The sequence below is a fragment of the Phoxinus phoxinus genome (assembly GCF_949152265.1).
Source record: "Phoxinus phoxinus genome assembly, chromosome: 1".
Lineage (NCBI taxonomy): Eukaryota > Metazoa > Chordata > Actinopteri > Cypriniformes > Leuciscidae > Phoxinus > Phoxinus phoxinus.
This window is the reverse complement of record NC_136876.1, coordinates 36,716,309-36,738,414: the sequence shown is the minus strand read 5'-3', so window position 1 is coordinate 36,738,414 and position 22,106 is coordinate 36,716,309.

Genomic DNA, 22,106 nt, shown 5'->3' with positions numbered 1-22,106 from the left:
CCTGCGGCAGAACAGTAGGAGGCTGTTATGTACAGCTTTTTTTCAGAGCGTAAAAAATCAGATTCTGACTGAAGCGGATTTCCTGATATGTAAAGTATGTGATGTGATTCCACATATGGATGTAGCTTGAAACGGATTGCATGTGCTTTTTTTGGACTGACAATCTGAACTATCTATGTATCTCGAGAAAAATAGAAGGAATAATTGCAGTAAGGGCTAGAGAAGCTAGCTCGTTTTTACCACATATTAACTTTAGTTTGTCAAAATTGTGCGCTCTCTCCTGCTTACCAAGTCGTTCTCTATATGATTTTGCAGCTTCCACGTGTTTTTTCCGTGGTTTAGACATCATAAATGAGTGTAACAATGTGTTCAGTAGTACATAAACAGTGCAATCCATGCTATTGTTTACATCCGAGTATCTCCAATATGGCCACATATCCGGGTAACTGACCAAATCGTAACGTAGGTGCAAACCCTCTATGGAAAGCATATTAACATATTTATCATTCCTCTGTCACAGTGTCTGGTGGTTCCCTGGGTTTTACACTAGAGGTCTCAGTTTTCACGGTGTCTAGGCATTTTCACTACATTTCCCATATTCCTGTCTGTCACTGATAGTTCATTTCCTTCAGCTTGTTTGCACTTGTGTATATATACCCTGTCTGTTTCAATGTTTGTCACGGAGTCCTTGTATATTTTCCCCACACTTCCGTTCCTGTTTGTTCGTGTTTATCGTGTGTTCTTTGGATTGCCTTTTGATTTCGACCCTTGCCTGGACTGTTGTGAGTACGGATTACCCTTTTAATAAAATACTGCACTTGGATCTTCTCGTCTTGTGTGTGATCGTGACAGACCCATCCCCTATATAGTGCACTATGTGCCATTCACTGTACATAGTAAATGTGTGAATAAGTGACTGATTTTAGCATCCATTTATAATGTAGGGTGTGGGGTGCTTCAGATTCGAGCATTTGATTGGACAGAAAATATGATGAGAATATGAAGTGCAGAGTGATATCATCATCCATATTGGGGGAAATGAGAGACTATACATTTTGAATGCTTATATCTTCTAAATGTGAATTTTGTCATTGTTAACAAAAAAACTTTCATAGGGACCAAAAAGACTCACATGGACATAAATATAGGCTAGTTAAAAATAACCTTGATAATCACCAATGACTGAAACTAAAAAAATACACTACTGCATGAATAAAACCAATACACAGTGTTCTGCAAGTAATTGTGTTTTGCTGGGAAGATCTATTACTGAATTGCTATCCACAGATTCCACGCACTCTCCTCAAAAGTGTGCATGTTCGTCAGAAACGCAGAAAACAAGTGACAAAAACATTGCTTTGCAGTTATTTCAGATGCTTACTGTGCTCAACGAACTTTTAAATGGCAGATACAGTGCTTTAACCTATAATCCAATAATTGTGCCGAATTCTTATGTAAACGCTTTTTAACGTTGTGCAAGTTAGTGCATTTTGAAACGGCGTGTCAGGTTTTCTCAAGACAATTCTATGCAACAATGTCATAAGGGCAATGAGTCTGCACATTAACCAACATTTCTGGGATCTGCTCCTCATGAGGTATATGTGTTGCATACTCACTTATATTTATACTTGTTTATTTTTTATGTGTTTTCATTTCCCCATGTTGCTGGACTGTACCGCCTGATTTTCTGTTTTTGCACTGCATTTGTCCCACTTTTTTATTTGACTACATGTTTAAAAAATGTAAATGTAAGAAATTTGTTTAATAAATTAACAGATTACGTAATATAGCCTATGATTCTCAAATTCAAATCACTAACTCGGTGATCCAATTTAGTGTAGGAGAAGATTATCAATGAATAACGACTTTTGGTCTGTTTCATAACATAAAGCTATTGCATGGCTCCAGAATAGCTAGCACATTAACCACATGGCCTATACTTTTAAGATATTTTAAGGGTGCATCTACATTTTTTTAAGCCCTAGTTCTCATTCATGTCCATTGCATTGAAAATAGTGGCCAGATTATTCTTCCATAGTGTTCTGTGAAATAAAGAAATCCATTACTTGGTTTGTCGCCGAATAAGCAAGTGTACATAATATTTTACAATGTCAGACAGAGACCTTTTAGTCAACATTTGTCACTATTCTGTCAGAGTTACTGATGCTGTATATACATGAATTTGACATTAGCAAATTAACTGTTACTGGAAAAGTTATAAATGTTAACAGTTTCTGACAGCCACAAATTGGGTTATGAAGGCCTAGTTATTTTATTGCTCACAATTCACACAGATGCCTTTTGTATTCAGCTCCATTGGAACAAAATTCCTCCTGACTCCTTATAGCTAAACGATTGCAATATATCAGAATTGAGGATGCTGTCACACTTTTCCACAATGCTCACTGAGACAACCAACCATGCAATGCTTTCCTCCTTTTCTTTCCACAAACTCCAAAACAACACACAGTTCCTTGTTTTAGCCCCATTTATATCAGTGGAATTATGTATGAGGGTTTTGTTATTTCAGTTGTTAGCTCATGTGGTGCATCTTTAGTATTTCACTCATTGGAGTGTGGAGGTGGACAGCAAGTGTACAAGGCGTTTTATGGGTGTGAATGTGAGATAATTAATCTCTCTCACCACATGGATGTTTATAATGCAGACCCAGTTGCTGGCGCTCATTTACATCTGAGAATATCATCTGCACTGCCTCTCGCCAGAGAACTGGACGCAGGATTTAGCTAATGCACTGGCATTATGACCATTGTTGTGTAATGGGTTGATGCATCATTCCAAGCAGAACTGTCTGTGATCTCACCCGCAGTAATAGCTCTCTGAGAATGTATTTAACGCAGTACTGCAGGCACCTGTTAATGCTGTGGAATTGTTCCAATTTCTGTAAAGCGCAATGGTTGAAAATATGAAAGTGACACAATCAGTGTATGCATCCTTGTCAAGTACCTAAGTGAAGTAAACACAATAGGAAGTCAAATCAGGCAGTGTTGAGCACTCTTTGACCATGTGGGGATGCTACTTTTGGAAGTTAAAATGGTAACATTTTACATTCAGTTTGTTAACATTATTAGTTAACATTAATAGAGTTGTCAAAAAGTACAGACTTCGGTACCAAGTCGTTACTGAAATTAAAAAAATGTGACGAGACCAGCATTTCCCTCTAGCATTTTGAGTGCTGTTGAATGAACACCTCTGATTGGCCATTGTGTTTCCACGTTCAACATAATGCCTCTGATTGGCCATTGTGTTCACACGCTCAACATATATGTCTGTGATTGGCTACAATGATCAACAATTTGACATCTTTGACGCTCTTCACAGAGCGCTTACATAGGCTGCGTTTACACTTGGCATTAACATGCGACCTGGATGTTGTCCACATACACATTGAAAACGCGCTTCTGATCGGAATGTTATCCTGGTACTTCTGGAGCATTTCACCTAGTTTAAAGCCTGCAGTCCATGAGATTGGATGTTTGTCATCCAATCAAATGGCAGTAAAGCTCTGCATGTAGCAATTATTAAAAAAAAAAAAACACTACATTGAAGAGAAGAATGGCAGCACTACACTCCAAACACAGAAGCAAGCAACATGTTCTATGGTTTTATTTAAAATATATAGCCTATATATGTTTGCCACTATTTCATCTTTTGTATGTAAAATAGAACGATTGAACTTATTAGTTAAAGTTAAAAATCGATTGTAGAATTGCAAGTTTTAAATCAGGATTTTTTTAAATGTGTCTGTCCATTAGAATGTACAGTGGGTTCAAAAGCCTGTCACTGAAATCACATACCAGTAACTGAAGTCCAGTAATGCTGATTGAAATTTCTTATATAACAAATCTATATCACAGTACCGATACATTTTTGCAACTTTTTCATATATACAGTTCTTGAAGTGCTTGAACATATAGCTGATGGAAATATCTCAGATGTTGACTTTATGTGGAGTGATGAGGAAGATGGAGATGTAAGAATAATATCCGTATTTAAATCTTTATAAAGTAAAATGACTAGCTTCCGGCCAAATTAACATACGGATTTGACTTAAATCTAAAGCGTAACTTGAATATGAATATTTTTCTTAAACAAACGCATTGTTTTGCTTCAGAAGGCCTTTATTAACCCTTTATAAAATGCTAGGTTGTTTCAACCCAATTTTGGGTCAAATATGGACAAACCCAGCCGTTGGGTTAAATTTTTACATTACATTTTTAACCCAACGTTTGGGTTTGTCCATATTTGACCCAAAATTGGGTTGAAACAACCCAGCATTTTTTAGAGTGTATGGCTTGAGGGTGAGTACATCCAAAAATTATATTTCTCATCACTCACTCACCCTCATGTTGTTAAAAATCTGTATGAGTGTCTTTATTCTGCTGAACACAAAAGAAGATATTTTAAAGAATGTCGGTAACTAGACAGTTGAGTAGCCATTGACTTCCATATTATTTTTTCCTACTATAGCCTATATTTTCCTAATAACTACATATTATATTATTATAATTTTATCATTATTAGTAATTATTTTGAAAATTATAATAATATTTAGCAGTAATGTATCAATATAGATAGGCTATTACAGTACAATACCGTATAATTAATTACAGCAGAAGCAGACCAAATTACGAAATACAGTAAAAATACGGTAGTTTACAGTACTGATCTTGTGTACTGTAAAGTGAATTACAGTACAGTTACTGGAAATCGAAATACAGTAACTTGCTGGCAACCGTGCTGCCAGTAATGTACTGTCAAAATACAAGAAAATCGTTAACAGAGAAATTGTTTCAAAGATGCGCACAGGAAATTACTCTAACGTTAATGCATTGATTGATTCCTATTTTTATTTTATTCTGTTATGAATAAACAAATGTGCAATCTATAAAGCAAAAACCTTACAATTAAAATTGAAATGTTGTAATGTTCAAGTGTTTGATCTAAAAAAAGAAAGATGCACAAAGAAAATGACTAACATGACCATATTGATTGATAGATATTTAGTTTTTCACAAACAATGTGCAATCTGTAAAACAAAAACCTCACAATTAAAGTTGAAATGGTATACTGTTGAAAAATGTTTGACCTTGAGAAAAAGCTTTTAGTATACCAACAATTTTATTTTTACTTTTGTGAAGTACACCTGTTTTGACGTCCTTTGAAAAAAAGAAAAGACATTTAAAGCAAAACAAATTTTTTTTGGTCTCATTTATAGAAGCCTCATGAGCTGGGAAAATGTACTTTTATGTTTAAAGTTTCTGAAAAATATAATTCAGGTCTGAAGGAGTTGTCTATCAGTGGATCCCGAATATTTTCACTTTTTAATATCACAAGATCTCATGGTATAAGCTCTCGTCACACCCCTAATGAATAAATAAAATAAATAGAGCCCATGTCATTTATTTAAATAAAGTTGCAAATCTAAGAAGTAAAAAAAAGTACTCTGATCCCCTAACACACCTTACTTGTAACGTTTCACCCCCAGCTCTGCTCTTTGAGATGAAAACAGCCAGACCTTCAGTTTAGTGTCTAGTTTAGTGATTGTCGCCAAGGCAGAGCCAGTGACAGAAAACATTCCCAACCTCATTCATCAAGCAGTTTTTTTGCTCAGAGCATCTCAAAATCCCCTCTCCTTTCCTGTCATAGAAATTTTCTAACTTACCACGGATGTTCCTGAGGGATTTTATCGTGCATTGACTACAAGAGAATGCAAATGGCATACACAGGCATGAATCTGGGACAAGATGGCCATGACCTGCAGAGGTCTCCTCTCTCTCTCTCTCTCTGAGCCGGGCGTCTGGGGATTCAGAATTCTCCACTGCTGGAGCTTAATTAGACCAACTCTGTTGCCTGGAGAAGTGTTCAGCGCTTGACCTTTCTTAAAGGTAAGCGACCGGTGCGTGTTCAACAGGCCACAGGAAAATGAGCAGCACCAAGGAGATTTCTGACAAGCCCAACTAGGAGAGGAGGTGGAGATGGCGAAGGCATTCGAGTCTGCGCCCAGACAGTGTCTCGTCTAAAGATACCTTGAGAAAGACGCGTTGTCAAATGGAAGTTTATCAGTATTCCTGCTGTTAATCATTATAGAGAGACTGTGCCAGGTTTTGCATTCATAATAAGTGGGTTTAAAAACAGGCAAAATGAAAACATACAGTAAGTATTATTTTAGAAGATAGCTATGCTTAACACTAGAGCGGCCATGATGGTCAATTTGACCGTTTTGAATTTTATATCTGCAATAACTTCGAAAAAATAAATAAAATCCTGCTGGTACCTGACTTGTCCTAAAAGTGTCTGTATTTTCATTTAAAATGCTTTTCATATTACACATAAGGCAAAAAAATAAATAAAAATAACATATTTACCTATTTCGGCCATAGACCGCCATATTGACCGCACTGAATTTCGCGGTATTCTTTTGTTACATTTCCTGCGGTTGACCTTTCTCTCTCTCACTGTCAACAGAAAGGTCAGTAGGGTAAGGTGAGTGTTTGCATATATGTTCATTTCTACAAACAAAAAGTATATTAGATTAAATCTGTTGATCAGAAATAGGCTAATAATACCTGACTACATTATCTATTTACGTAGATATTCTCTATTATATACAAGTTATTAGACTATTTTCTCTGTTATTATATTAAAATAAAATGTTTTATAATTAAATAAGATACTTTTAGTTGTTATCTTGTTCTGAGTTATGTTGAATTGTCACGGGGTGACAAATAATCCCCGGAACTGATTTCACAAGAGAAGTGTTCCCGCCGGGGCACTTTCAGTGTAACACTGTCCCCGGGCCGGTGTGTGTGTCTGTTGTCATGACAACTAAACGGCAGATTGGCAACAGGTGTGGGGACTTCACTCTGAGTGCCTGATTGAAGCCACGCCAGCATTTTGAGAGAATAAAACACAAGTGGAAGAGAAGGCTGGGTGTTGTTTTTCTCCTCCGTTGATCGGGAGTGTTCTCTCTCCGTGTGGGCTGGTTGTTTTCTTTGTCTTCCCCCGTCGATCTGGTGTGGTTCTCTCCCATTGGGAGACGTTTGTAGAGTGTTGCAGCTGAAGGATCATCGTGAAAGAAGAGGAGTGTCGCTTGTGGGATCCGAGGGCGGTTTTGAAGAGTGGAATTCGTTCGCCTGGATTGGAAAAGAGTGAGATGAGTGATTGACAAATTGAATCTCATAAACGCATGTTTTCTACACTAAATTGGATACTGATTTGGAGTGCTTGGATCACGTTGTATACATCGCACTGAGTGAAATATACTGATTCCTTGTCGATCTCTAGCCTCTCCCTTGACCATTTGAAAACAGCGAAGTGAAGCCCGCTTGTAGTGGTGAGGAAATTATTCACCGCATCTGTCCCAACTCTGACTATCATCGGCTCTTCAGATCGAGACCTCTGGGTGAGTGTTGGCCTTACTTTGCACTTGAAGAGTGGATTTGTAGTGCTGAAATTGACGTTTCCCATCACGTTGCATGTTTGGAATTGGACTGTCGTGTGTGTGTGGAAGATTTACCTTTTATCGCCGTGCACTCCCCATGTGTTATGCTGGTCTACCGTCCATCATAAGAGTCTAGCAAGATCGATTGCAGTCACCTGTTGGATGTCAGAAGGAAAAGCCCCCGTGCGCACACTACACGTGAGAACTGTTTTCCTCTGCTTGAAGTTTATGCTGTCTGTCCCAGTGAGAACCCTGCTCAGCTTGTGACTTTGTCCCCTGCCACACACGTGAGAACTGTTTACCTCTGTTTGAAGTTTATGCTGCCTGTCCCAGTGAGAGCCCGGCTCAGCTTATGACTGCGTCTCCTGCCACCCCTGTGAGAGCTGTTCACCTCTATTCGAAGTGTTGATTCCGTCTGTTCCAGTGAACGTCGCTCAGCTTGTGACTCTGTCCCCTGCAACACACGTGAGAACTGTTTACCTCTGCTTGAAGTTTGTGTGCTGTCTGCTCCAGTGAAAGCCCTGCTCAGCTTATGACTCTGTCTCCTACCACCAACGTGAGAGCTGTTCACCTCTACTTGAAGCGTTGACTCCGTCTGTTCCAGTGAACGCCCGCTCAGCTTGTGACTTTGTCCCCTGCAACACACGTGAGAACTGTTTACCTCTGCTTGAAGTTTGAATGCTGTCTGTCCCAGTGAAAGCCCTGTTCAGCTATTGACTCTGTCTCCTGTCACCCATGTGAGAGCTGTTCACCTCTATTTGAAGTGTTGATTCCGTCTGTTCCAGTGAAAGCCCTGCTCCGCTTGTGACTCTGTCTCCTGCCACCCATGTGAGAGCTGTTCACCTCTATTTGAAGTGTTGATTCCGTCTGTTCCAGTGAAAGCCCTGCTCCGCTTGTGACTCTGTCTCCTGCCACCCATGTGAGAGCTGTTCACCTCTATTTGAAGTGTTGATTCCGGCTGTTCCAGTGAAGGCCCGCTCAGCTTGTGACTTAAGTCTGTTGTAGCCCTGAAACCCATCTGTTCGTCACTCACCACTGTGAGTCTGGCACCAGCGCCAGAAGGAAGTGAGCCCCGACCGTCTACTCACCTGGGATACCCACCTGTTCGTCACTCACCGCTGTGAGTCTGGCACCAGCGCCAGCAGGAAGTGAGCCCCGACCGTCTACTCACCTGGGATACCCACCTGTTCGTCACTCACCACTGTGAGTCTGGCACCAGCGCCAGAAGGAAGTGAGCCCCGACCGTCTACTCACCTGGGATACCCACCTGTTCGTCACTCACCACTGTGAGTCTGGCACCAGCGCCAGAAGGAAGTGAGCTCCGACCGTCTACTCACCTGGGATACTCACCTGTTCGTCACTTACCGTTGTGAGTCTGGCACCAGCGCCAGAAGGAAGTAAGCCCGACTCCTTTACTCACCTGCGATACCCACCTGTTCAGTACCTACCACTGCGAGTTGGCACCAGCGCCAGAAGGAAGTGAGCCTGACCCCCCCCACTTGCCTTGGATTCCTGGGAAGAGGAAGGAAGAGGAATTTTAGATTAGGATTTTCAAATTGTTTTTATATTTAATAAAGCCTGTCATTCTTTTTATTCCGGTCTCCTGCCTCCTCCTTTGACACGCTCCTCAGGGTGATCCTGGTCTAGGGGTGGGTGCAGTCTGGCTTGGCCCACCTCGACCTGTGACATATTTTGGCGTAGTCGGCAGGGTTCACCTTGAGTTGAGCGATCAGAGGTTGAGATGGCGGAGGGAGAAGAGCCTGGGGCTCGGCAACCTGTCATGCCGATTTTCATGGGTGCCCCATGGGCCTCGAGGTACGGAGGCCCGGGGTCCGAAGTAAGTCTGTCCCTGTGGAAGACCCAGGTGGAATACCTGGCGGGGCTTCAAGGTCTGAGTGCTCTGCAGAAGGTCCAGTTCGTTTTGAACTCTCTGGAGGGGGAGGCGAGAAGAGAAGTTCAGGCAGCACCAGAAGCCAACCGTGCGACGGTCCAGGCTATCTTTGAGTTTCTTACGGGGCAGTATGGAGATACCACTCCGGTAGCTGCTCTGAGGACGAAGTTTTTCAATTCTCGCCAGGGTCCCCGACAATCCGTTCGGGCATTCGCCTTGCAACTGCAGGAGCAGTTTTCCAGGCTCACGGGAAGGCCGGACCATGGCTTGGGGGAAGGAGAGGTGTTGTTGCGAGATCAATTCCTGTTGGGGCTGCGAGAGGGTCCCGTACGACAGAGCCTGCGGGTGCAGCTTCGGAGAGGGCCAGACATGACTTTCGAAGAGCTGAGGCAAGAAGCCCTGGCTCTTGAGCGCGACCAGGCGGAGCATGTGGAAACCCCCAGCTGTTTGGCTACCAATGTCGTCGAATCCCCCTTGGCCATTGCGGCACCCGACTGGAAGCAGGCCCTCCGGGAAGAACTGAGGCGAGATGTTCAGGAACAAATGTCCGAGTTGTCCAAGTCTGTCATGGAAGAGCTTCGTCGGGAGCGCCTGCAGCCACCTTTTCACTCTCGGGAACGGGCTTACTCCGACGGGAATCGCCCTTCCGAACGCCGTCCTCCCCGGCCAGCGGGCTCCCGATTCCAGTGGGACGAACATGGGCGGCCCATTTGTAATGGCTGTGGAGAGTCGGGGCATTACTTTCGCCAATGCTCTGCCCGACGGGCATCACAAGGGGGTTTTTAGAGTCTCCGGCCACTGTGGGTCAAGTGGTCGGGACCCCCGTATTAGACCCCTCTTCTTCCACATCCCCTCAGGGTCGCTTGATAGGCCGCTGCCCAGTGGTGGTGGCCCAAGTTAATGGTCAGGAGATACATTGTCTCTTGGATACAGGCTCCCAAGTGACCTTATTCTCTGAGAGTTTGGCCCATGAGCTGTTTGGCACCAACGGTAGATCGCCTGTGGATGCTCCCTGGTTGACGCTGCGTGGGGCAAATGGACTGGACATACCATACGTAGGATACCTTGTGACCGATTTGGAGATCCATGGAGTTGTAGTGCCTCAGAAGGGGGTGGTAGTTGTCCGAGACCCGTGTCTAGGGTCCCATCGTGCCCTGATTGGGATGAATGTCATCTCGGATTGCTGGGAGGAGCTATTCCGAGGTAGACCGGCGCGAACAGCTGTAACCCCGGCCGGACAGGAGTGGGACCGTATCAGGGCCGATTGCCGCCGGATATGTCTGGCTGAAAAACAGCATGACCGGGAGAGCACGGGAAGAGTGGCCTGCCGCTACGCCCTGTCTATCCCAGCTCGAAGTGAGGCTGTAGTCTGGGCCAGGCTGCCCCCTCGACGTTACCATCCGCAAGAGTGGGTGATGGTGGAGCCCCACGAAGAGGGTCCCAAGGTGGAGATAGCTCGAGGACTGGCAACTGTTCAGGGAGGCCGAGTCTCAGTAAGGGTGAGGAACACGAACCCCTTCCTTGTCCACCTGTATCATCACCAATGTTTGGCCCGGGTGACCTCAGTAAGACCGCAGCAGGTTCGTGAGCAGGGCGAAGTCAACTTTAAGCGGGTGAGTCCTACAGTGGTCGAAGTGGCTTTAGCGCGGGCCGGTCCAGGAGTGGAGGAGATAGAAGGAGGATTGCCTGCTCACTTGAAGGGAGAGTCTTTACGGGGTGACGGGCTGGAGGAAGAACAAGTGGGACAACTGCAAGAATTCTTGAGGGGATGGCAACACCTGTTCTCTACTCACGAAGAGGACTATGGCCGCACGGATGTGGTAAAACACCAGATTCCCACTGGGGACGCTGCACCGAGCCGAGAGCGCTACCGACCTGTACCCCCGACCTTGTACACGGAGGTCCGTACCCTGTTGCGAGGAATGCTTGACAGAGGGATTATCCGTGAGAGCAGCAGCCCTTGGGCCGCACCAATAGTGTTGGTCCGTAAGAAGACGGGTTCCTGGAGGTTTTGTGTAGATTACCGCCGGTTGAACCAGGTAACCAAGAAGGATGCTTTCCCGTTGCCGCGGGTTGAAGACTCGCTTACGAGCCTCACTCAAGCTGCCTGGTACTCCACCCTCGATTTGGCCAGCGGTTATTGGCAGGTACAAATGGACGAGCGTGACCGGGAGAAGACGGCCTTTACCACCCCTTTCGGTCTCTATGAGTGGGACCGTATGCCGTTCGGCCTCTGCAACGCTCCAGCCACATTCCAGCGGCTGATGCAGCGTTGTTTGGGCAGCCAAGTGATGGATACCACCCTCGTCTATCTGGATGACATCATCACTTACTCTCCCGATTTCAAGTCCCATCTGGAACATCTTGGGCAAGTCTTCAGCTCCCTAGAGCGCTATGGGCTGAAGTTACAGCCGGACAAGTGTCAGCTCTTCCGAAAGGAGGTTAAGTTTCTGGGGCACGTGGTCAGTGCGGCGGGGATCTCCGTCGACCCAGAAAAAGTGAGGGCGGTGCAAGAGTGGACAGCTCCCCAGACAGTGCGCCAAGTTCGGTCATTCCTGGGCTTCGTGGGCTACTATAGGCGATTCATTAAGGGCTTCTCCAAAATTGCCAAACCCATTAACCAGCTGTTGGGAGGCACGGGTCGAGCACGGGGTCGAGGGTCCCCTTCCATTCAATGGGACCCCGCCTGCGAAGCCGCTTTCCAGCAGCTCAAGCAGGAACTCTTGCAGGCCCCGATACTGGCCTATGCCGACTTTACCCAACCATTCATCCTGTACACCGATGCTAGTCAACTGGGGTTGGGAGCCGTGTTGGCGCAGAAACAACAAGGAGAGGAGAAAGTCATCGCCTATGCAAGCCGGAGCTTACACCCCGCAGAGAAGAATGACTCGAACTACAGCTCCTTTAAACTCGAGCTACTGGCCATGAAGTGGGCGCTGGGTGAAAAATTTAAAGATTACTTGTGGGGAGCCAAGGTACGAGTTGTCACGGACAATAACCCGCTGGTGCATCTACAAACGGCCAAACTAGGGGCAGTGGAGCAACGCTGGGTGGCGCAACTGGCCAACTTTGACTATCAGATCCAGTACCGGCCAGGGAGAGAGCACACCAACGCTGACGTGCTATCCAGGTTACCGGGTGAAGGATCGGCAGGCCATACACCGGCCTCAGGACTGGGGTCCGACGAGGGATTAATGGTGGGAGTTGTAGAGGCCCCAGGGCAGACGCCTGAGGACCCCCCTCCGTGTTGGGGGTGGGACCCACAACGATGGAGACTGTGGCAGGGCGAAGATGGAGATGTGTTGCGGGTACGGACATGGTTGGAACAGAAGACCTGGCCCGAGGGGGCGGAACGTCGAACTCAGACCCGAAGTGTGCGAGGCCTGCTGGGACAGAGGGAAAGGCTTTACTTGAGGGATGGGGTGCTCTGTAGGACGCTCCAGGACCCCGGCCAAGGAGAGGAGGTTTGTCAGATCGTGGTCCCTGCAGGTCGTTGGCAGGCGTTACTGGAGGCGTACCATGCTAGGATGGGACATCAAGGGCAGGAGAGGACATTGGCGTTGTTGAGACGACATTTCTACTGGCCTGGGATGGAGGGTACCACCAGGACTTACCTTCAGAGATGCCCACGTTGCACCTTGTTCAAGTCCAGGAGGGAGAAACGGGCACCGCTGGTCCCGATTCAGGCCAGGGCACCTCTGCATATGGTGGCAATGGACTTCCTCACCCTGGGACGGCCGGTGGACCAGATCCAGAATATTCTCGTTGTCACCGATCTGTTCACCAAACATGCTTGGGCCATCCCCACTATGGACCAAACTGCCCTGACCACTGCAAACGCCCTCTGGAAGTACGTGATCCAGCCATTCGGATGCCCTGAAATCCTCCATTCGGACCAAGGGGCCAACTTCGAGTCAAAGGTGATTCATGAATTATGCCAACTGTATGGATGTAAGAAGACCCATACGACCCCTTATCATCCTCAAGGGAATGGGGGGTGTGAACGATTCAATCAAACCTTGCTGGGCTTGTTGGGAACCTTGGAGGAAGAGCAGCAGGGCCACTGGGCTGATCGGCTCCCAGCCGTGATGCAGGCGTACAACAATAGCATACACAGTACCACCGGTTATGCCCCTACCTACCTGATGTTCGGCCGACATGTGAGGCTCCCAATGGATATGCTTATGGGAACCACTGGGGGAGAAGAGGGAAGTAGTCTGTCCGACTGGGTAGCGAACCACCACCGACGCCTCCAGTCCGCATACGAACAGGTCGCTGGCCGGATTAATCAGGCAGCGTTAAAGAACAAGAGACTGTACGATAGGACGGCCCGAGAAGCCCCGCTACTGCCCGGGGAGAGGGTGCTGCTACGGGACAATCGCCGACAAGGGAAGGGAAAATTGAGCAACCGATGGGAGGCCCAGCCATACGTCGTTCAGCGACAACCCCATCCGGACCAACCTGTGTATGCCTTACGGCCCGAAGGGAAGACGGGCCCCGAACGGGTGTTACACCGTAACCTGATCCGCCCTTGCCCGAATTACCCAAAGCCAGTGGTAGAGAACCCACCGGCCGAGACGACTTGGACGCCCCCGCTGGTAGGATGGGCAGTGATCCCGAGGGGCCTAGGCCTAGGACCACGACCTGAAGCACCCATCTCCCCACCACGACGTTCTCAGCGAGAGAATCGGGGTCAGCCTCCAGCCAGGTACGGAGACTGGGTGACTGGAGACCGTTCTCGGGACTAGAACGGTTTGGCAGGGGGGTATGTCACGGGGTGACAAATAATCCCCGGAACTGATTTCACAAGAGAAGTGTTCCCGCCGGGGCACTTTCAGTGTAACACTGTCCCCGGGCCGGTGTGTGTGTCTGTTGTCATGACAACTAAACGGCAGATTGGCAACAGGTGTGGGGACTTCACTCTGAGTGCCTGATTGAAGCCACGCCAGCATTTTGAGAGAATAAAACACAAGTGGAAGAGAAGGCTGGGTGTTGTTTTTCTCCTCCGTTGATCGGGAGTGTTCTCTCTCCGTGTGGGCTGGTTGTTTTCTTTGTCTTCCCCCGTCGATCTGGTGTGGTTCTCTCCCATTGGGAGACGTTTGTAGAGTGTTGCAGCTGAAGGATCATCGTGAAAGAAGAGGAGTGTCGCTTGTGGGATCCGAGGGCGGTTTTGAAGAGTGGAATTCGTTCGCCTGGATTGGAAAAGAGTGAGATGAGTGATTGACAAATTGAATCTCATAAACGCATGTTTTCTACACTAAATTGGATACTGATTTGGAGTGCTTGGATCACGTTGTATACATCGCACTGAGTGAAATATACTGATTCCTTGTCGATCTCTAGCCTCTCCCTTGACCATTTGAAAACAGCGAAGTGAAGCCCGCTTGTAGTGGTGAGGAAATTATTCACCGCATCTGTCCCAACTCTGACTATCATCGGCTCTTCAGATCGAGACCTCTGGGTGAGTGTTGGCCTTACTTTGCACTTGAAGAGTGGATTTGTAGTGCTGAAATTGACGTTTCCCATCACGTTGCATGTTTGGAATTGGACTGTCGTGTGTGTGTGGAAGATTTACCTTTTATCGCCGTGCACTCCCCATGTGTTATGCTGGTCTACCGTCCATCATAAGAGTCTAGCAAGATCGATTGCAGTCACCTGTTGGATGTCAGAAGGAAAAGCCCCCGTGCGCACACTACACGTGAGAACTGTTTTCCTCTGCTTGAAGTTTATGCTGTCTGTCCCAGTGAGAACCCTGCTCAGCTTGTGACTTTGTCCCCTGCCACACACGTGAGAACTGTTTACCTCTGTTTGAAGTTTATGCTGCCTGTCCCAGTGAGAGCCCGGCTCAGCTTATGACTGCGTCTCCTGCCACCCCTGTGAGAGCTGTTCACCTCTATTCGAAGTGTTGATTCCGTCTGTTCCAGTGAACGTCGCTCAGCTTGTGACTCTGTCCCCTGCAACACACGTGAGAACTGTTTACCTCTGCTTGAAGTTTGTGTGCTGTCTGCTCCAGTGAAAGCCCTGCTCAGCTTATGACTCTGTCTCCTACCACCAACGTGAGAGCTGTTCACCTCTACTTGAAGCGTTGACTCCGTCTGTTCCAGTGAACGCCCGCTCAGCTTGTGACTTTGTCCCCTGCAACACACGTGAGAACTGTTTACCTCTGCTTGAAGTTTGAATGCTGTCTGTCCCAGTGAAAGCCCTGTTCAGCTATTGACTCTGTCTCCTGTCACCCATGTGAGAGCTGTTCACCTCTATTTGAAGTGTTGATTCCGTCTGTTCCAGTGAAAGCCCTGCTCCGCTTGTGACTCTGTCTCCTGCCACCCATGTGAGAGCTGTTCACCTCTATTTGAAGTGTTGATTCCGTCTGTTCCAGTGAAAGCCCTGCTCCGCTTGTGACTCTGTCTCCTGCCACCCATGTGAGAGCTGTTCACCTCTATTTGAAGTGTTGATTCCGGCTGTTCCAGTGAAGGCCCGCTCAGCTTGTGACTTAAGTCTGTTGTAGCCCTGAAACCCATCTGTTCGTCACTCACCACTGTGAGTCTGGCACCAGCGCCAGAAGGAAGTGAGCCCCGACCGTCTACTCACCTGGGATACCCACCTGTTCGTCACTCACCGCTGTGAGTCTGGCACCAGCGCCAGCAGGAAGTGAGCCCCGACCGTCTACTCACCTGGGATACCCACCTGTTCGTCACTCACCACTGTGAGTCTGGCACCAGCGCCAGAAGGAAGTGAGCCCCGACCGTCTACTCACCTGGGATACCCACCTGTTCGTCACTCACCACTGTGAGTCTGGCACCAGCGCCAGAAGGAAGTGAGCTCCGACCGTCTACTCACCTGGGATACTCACCTGTTCGTCACTTACCGTTGTGAGTCTGGCACCAGCGCCAGAAGGAAGTAAGCCCGACTCCTTTACTCACCTGTGATACCCACCTGTTCAGTACCTACCACTGCGAGTTGGCACCAGCGCCAGAAGGAAGTGAGCCTGACCCCCCCCCACTTGCCTTGGATTCCTGGGAAGAGGAAGGAAGAGGAATTTTAGATTAGGATTTTCAAATTGTTTTTATATTTAATAAAGCCTGTCATTCTTTTTATTCCGGTCTCCTGCCTCCTCCTTTGACACGCTCCTCAGGGTGATCCTGGTCTAGGGGTGGGTGCAGTCTGGCTTGGCCCACCTCGACCTGTGACAGAATCATGGATATGGAAATATACCCTATCTGTAGTTGTGAATATGCATTAATTACGGTAGGCTACTAATGATATTATTTATAAATGTATAATTAAACTTGTTTAAATGTACAGTTTGGTGTTGTTTTGTTTTTAAAAGATATCCTAATACAATAAATGCATTAATCTCTCAATTGGGTATTTATCATTAAAGATATAGAGTTTGGAATCTAGCGGTCAAAATGACATCTTGTGGCAGTTCTAGTAGTTATGCAATTCTGGCACTTCTAGTGTTATATGCATCCTTAAGAATATGACTGAAAGCAAAAGTCTGTGTAAGCAACTCAGGGTACATTTACACAACAATGATATGCTTAAAACAGAGACAGTTTTCCTTTGAGTTTTCCGTGCACAGACAACACCATTGCCAAAACGATCCCCATTTACACCGATCCATGAAAAAACGCTGTATTTAGATGGCGATGAAACACTATAGACCAGGGGTTTTCAAAGTCTAAGACAGTGCCCCCCCCACCCCCCCACCCACTATATATATATTTGTATGTATAGGAGGCCAGCTAGTAGTTGCTGTACGTGTAAACCTCACTCCTCTGATCTCAATAGGCGCTCTTGCAACAGACGCACGCTTTAGCCTCCTTGTTAGCCTCCTGTCTCTCACGTTCGAGGCCCGCATAGAACGGGGCGAGTAGCTAGGACCCGAGTGGAGGGGCTACATATATATATATATATATATATATATATATATATATATAGTAGAAAGAGGTTTTTTTTAGGTCTAATTTACTCTCCCCTCAAACCTGCTTGTTTTATTTTATTTTGGGGGGTTATTTATTTTTATACAGAACTGAAAATATTTTTTCAGATTGTTGCTTATGTGTTGTGAAATTAAGTTTTACAGTCCCTTTTTTTGGTGCAGGATAACAAAGCATAGCCTTCATTCATGAAACATGAGAACCATTTTTATATTTATTTATATGTTGTATTTTTTTGTATTGTGTAAACTGAGCATTCGCTATTGAATAGCCTGTCATATTTTGCATATGAATGGCTTAAAGTACAATTTGTTCTCCCATTTATTCTGCTCATGTTTCTTGAATGAAGCCAGATGTTCACATCGAGAGAAACGAGTTTATGTAGAAAATCGTGTATGCGTGGGCTTGTGCGTGTGGTTTTTCTATTGTCTTTTCTCTACATGGATGTGTCGAGACCTTGACTTCATCAAAGTTGCTAACTGGGTGCTGTGGCTCTAATAGCTCGCTCTTCATTAGTGTGGCACAGGAGATGTCAGAATGAGTATGTCAAGCATAAAGAATCAGAGGAGCCGCTTCCAGGTCTCTCAATTACACACCCTCATCAGCCACTGTTACCACTGCTTTTTAAACCAAACCACTTCTTTATGTCATGCAATGCCTATTTTAGGAAAAGGGTGCAGTGGTGCTGATGACGTTGCGAATTCAAACGCTCACGTGATCATCCTGTACATAATAAGTAATCCTTTGAAGGTGGGACATGCCTGTCATCCTATAAATCATCCATAGGCAAGTATTCCTCTCTGGCAGCGTGGCCAGGCTCCGTTCTCATTATCTGGTGTGGGCTTGCTGCTTGGAGAAGAGCAGTGAGGTGAGCTTTGATAAAAATACTTCACAAATTCGCCGTCACTATTAACGGCTCTCGCTCTCATGAGAATGTGATGAGGAGAGGGATGAGGAAAAACACACTGTGGTTTTAGCACCGATAAAATTGATTTAAAGCCGTATCAAAACACGACGAGCTTTTTACAAGTGTCATGTACTTTTACGGAGAGGGAACCATTTTCCAGCTCTGTGCTTTGCTCATCAGTTTCACAGCGCACGCAGCAGAGCAGAGGTGATTACTTTAGAGAATTAGATTTAATCACTTAAAATGCTGAGGGAACCGTTCTTGGGCCATTATACTGCTCTTAAAGTTTGCTTTGTTTATTCCCCATTGAACTTTATTTAATGAGTTTTAATGTTAGCCTGGAATACTTTTTGTTTCAAATCATATATATATATATATATATAAATACATATATATATATATATATATATATATATATATATATATATATATATATATATATTATAAAAGTAAAATAATGTTTTACTTAGAAATAAAAGCTGTTTTATTATTTAAAAGCACTTTCAAGAAAATGGAGGAAAAAGTTCAATTATTCAGCTTTGCACATTATAACATGATTATGTATTCTGAATGAAAATGAAAGGAGGCATGCTAAATTTGGCACATTCAATGAATACAGTACACACTTTGGTGTCCCATGACCTTTTTATAAGAATTAGAGAGACAAATCCCATGTTTTGTATGTTTCGAGAACTATTAGATCTATTAAATGAACTATTATCTGACAGAAAATTAACCTATCATGAAAAAGTAGCTTTAAACGCATCAAATGTCTCCCTGCCCTTTAAAATGTGATTTTTTGGCCTGTCACACCTGAAAGGATTTGACTGATTTTTTTGACTGTACTACAGCATAAAAATACCATAATACAAGTGAAACTCGAATTTTTTTAATATCGTGCAAAAGTTAATTTCAGTAATTCAACTTAAAAGGTGAAACTAATATATTATATAGACTAATATATTATATAGACATTACATGTGTAACAGGTGTTATATTAATTTATTAATTTCACACAAAATCTCTCCCTTTGATATTATCAATTATTTTATATTTACATAATTATTTTGTATTCTGGACATTTATTATTTTAATATTGATTTATTTTATTTGAGATGTCATGTTTTTATAATTACATGGTCATTTTTCAGTTTTGTTAAATATGGTGCGTGGTTCCTTTAAGTCAACAAATGTTCCGGTTCCGGTTGCCCTCCTTCAGTTCGCGGTAAATGCGACTGAAGAGAGGTGAGTGTGTTGAAGCTCCGTCTGAAAAGTTTTATATGAGTTTTGTTTATTGTAATACAACATGTAATTTTGTTCTAAAATGCACTTTAATCTTATTCAAACATGTATTTTCGGAAAGAATTCATTTAGCATGAGTGTGCAAGCTTTGTTGGCTAAAATAGTGCCTTTCACTGACAGGCCTAATTGTGAGAGAAGGCCACAGACTCGAGCTTGTTCTCATCTTTCTTTTTATTCATGCAGGTATGTTTTCTTTCAAGCTTTTGTTAATATTGTTTTGAGCTTATGTAAAATGCTTTATTGTTTTTATGAAATCTGTTGAACAAACACGATTTGAATATACGAGAAACTTAAATACATGATTATAAAGATGTTAAAAGTGTAAAATGTGTGCAGTTCGCGGTAAATGCGACTGAAGAGAGGCCTAATTGTGAGAGAAGGCCACAGACTCGAGCTTGTTCTCATCTTTCTTTTTATTCATGCAGAATAAAATCCGGCCTGAGTAATTCCTGTTGCCCGGTCTCATTCATCTACAAACACAACACAACGCAGAGCTAAATGAAGACCGGTCACATTGGTGCCGTGACTTTTGTTTGATGCAAGTCATCGTGGATCCTCATTGATCAACGTCAGCTTGGTCGCCGGGGTTTGCTGCATTCTGGAACGTCCAAATTCTGCCTGTATCTGTGTCAAAGGAAAGACAGGTTGGACATAAGACTGTATATAATTGAAAAAAAAGTTGAAATTTCATATTAACAGAAGAGTAAAAAAAAAAGAAAGAAAAAAAAAAGAAGAAAAAATAGAAAAACAAAGAAAAAAAAGGTTGAATTTGAAAAAATAATCATTTTTACTTGATTATTTGGTTGTGTATTGATCTTGGGTGTGTACACATGTGGGATTTTTTTTTCCATGGTCATTATCTGTTTTAATTAATTTTTGTTGATCTGTAATAATCAAGATGTCACAAAATAGTGAGACGACAAGTTACTCCCCTACGGATGGGTTTGAATTGGGTTTTGCTAGGGGGCGTATATTTGGTGAACTTGAACAAACACCACTCAGAAGGACAGTTAATATGGGCCCTCCTGATTTCTGTTCTACCCGTAATCCTGGTAGAGTACATAATGACTCAGATATGTGTGAAGGTGCTGCTTCAGACAGCCGAGACTACAGTAACGCTGACTTGGGTAGTTTAATCACACAGCTTGCTCAACAAATAGGGCAGTCAATATCTGATCAGCTGATAAAAAGCAGTGATACAAAAAAGTGTCCTGATATTCAAACGCAGAGCATAGGGACCAGCCAGGTTCTCATGGAGTCACCTTCTCTTAATTTGACTGGCATGAAGTTAGTGATGAAGCCTGATGTTAAGGCACCTCCCTGTTTCAGAGGGGATGGATCTGACAAATTATCAGTACACGAATGGGAGGAGCTCATGGATGTGTATTTGAGAAAGAGAGGTGTTCCTTTAGCCAATCAAGCAGATGAGATCATGTCGAACTTAATGGGAAGAGCCAAAGATGTAATCAAGATAGCACTACGCAGCAATCCATCACTGAAGCCTAAAACAAACCCAAGAATTGTCACAGACATACTCAAACAACACTTCAGTGAATTGACATATTCATCTATGCCGCTTGCTGACTTTTATGGCACTTTACCTGTAGCAGGAGAGAATGCAATGGAATATTGGATTCGGCTTAATAAAGCTGTTGATGTTGCTGACGAGGGTTTGAGAAGGCAGGGCAGAAGTATTGAAGATCCTACTCGTGAAGTGACTCAAATGTTTGTTAAACATTGCCCTGACCAATCTCTGTCTGCTATCTTGAGGTTCAAGTCTGCTGATAAGTGGACGGCGGCTGAAATACAAGAACGTCTTGATGAATATCAAGCTGAGAAAAGGGCACAAATGAAGGCGCAGTCTAATCGTTCTGCCATTGTGAAGACTGTAGCTGCCAATGCCCAATTGTCAAATGTTGATGATGGAACATCTGGAAATGAGCTAAAAGTGTCAACAGGTCGGGGTGAGTTGCCAGTTACACCATCAGGTCAGACAGGTGACAGTTGCACTCAGTCCCTTATCAGTTTGCTTGATCGCGTGCTGAAACAAAGCATGCAAACCCCCTCTGCACCTGTAGATTCATTCAGGCATGGGAATGTGAGCAGGAAGTTTTGCAAAGTGTGCAGAGGCATGGACCACTCTACGGTTGCACATTGTAGAAGAGACGGTTTATGCTTGTTTTGTTTCGAACATGGACACAGGAAAAGAGAGTGCCCGAAGTGGAGTGGTCATGACAGTCTGGAGGCGAACTACTCGCCACGAGGAGCTGGTCCTTTAAACCATTAAACCCACATTTGGAGAGGGGATGTGTGGGATATGATCAAACCCTCATAAGTGATCTGGAGCTGCAGTATGAGACTGCATGCCATACAGCATTTGATGGTACTTGCGTGATATACGCACAAAATATGCAGACAATAAAGGTTTTTGATGAGCTTTTCTATACTTCCGTGATTTTAAATGGCCAGTTCCACATGAGAGGAATGCTTGACACTGGATCCATGTCTTGTACCCTCAGTGAGACAGCTGAACAAAAGTTGTTGGCTGAAAATGTTGTCTTGGACAAAAAATCACTGCCTGAGAATATCGTTCTTGTCGGTGTT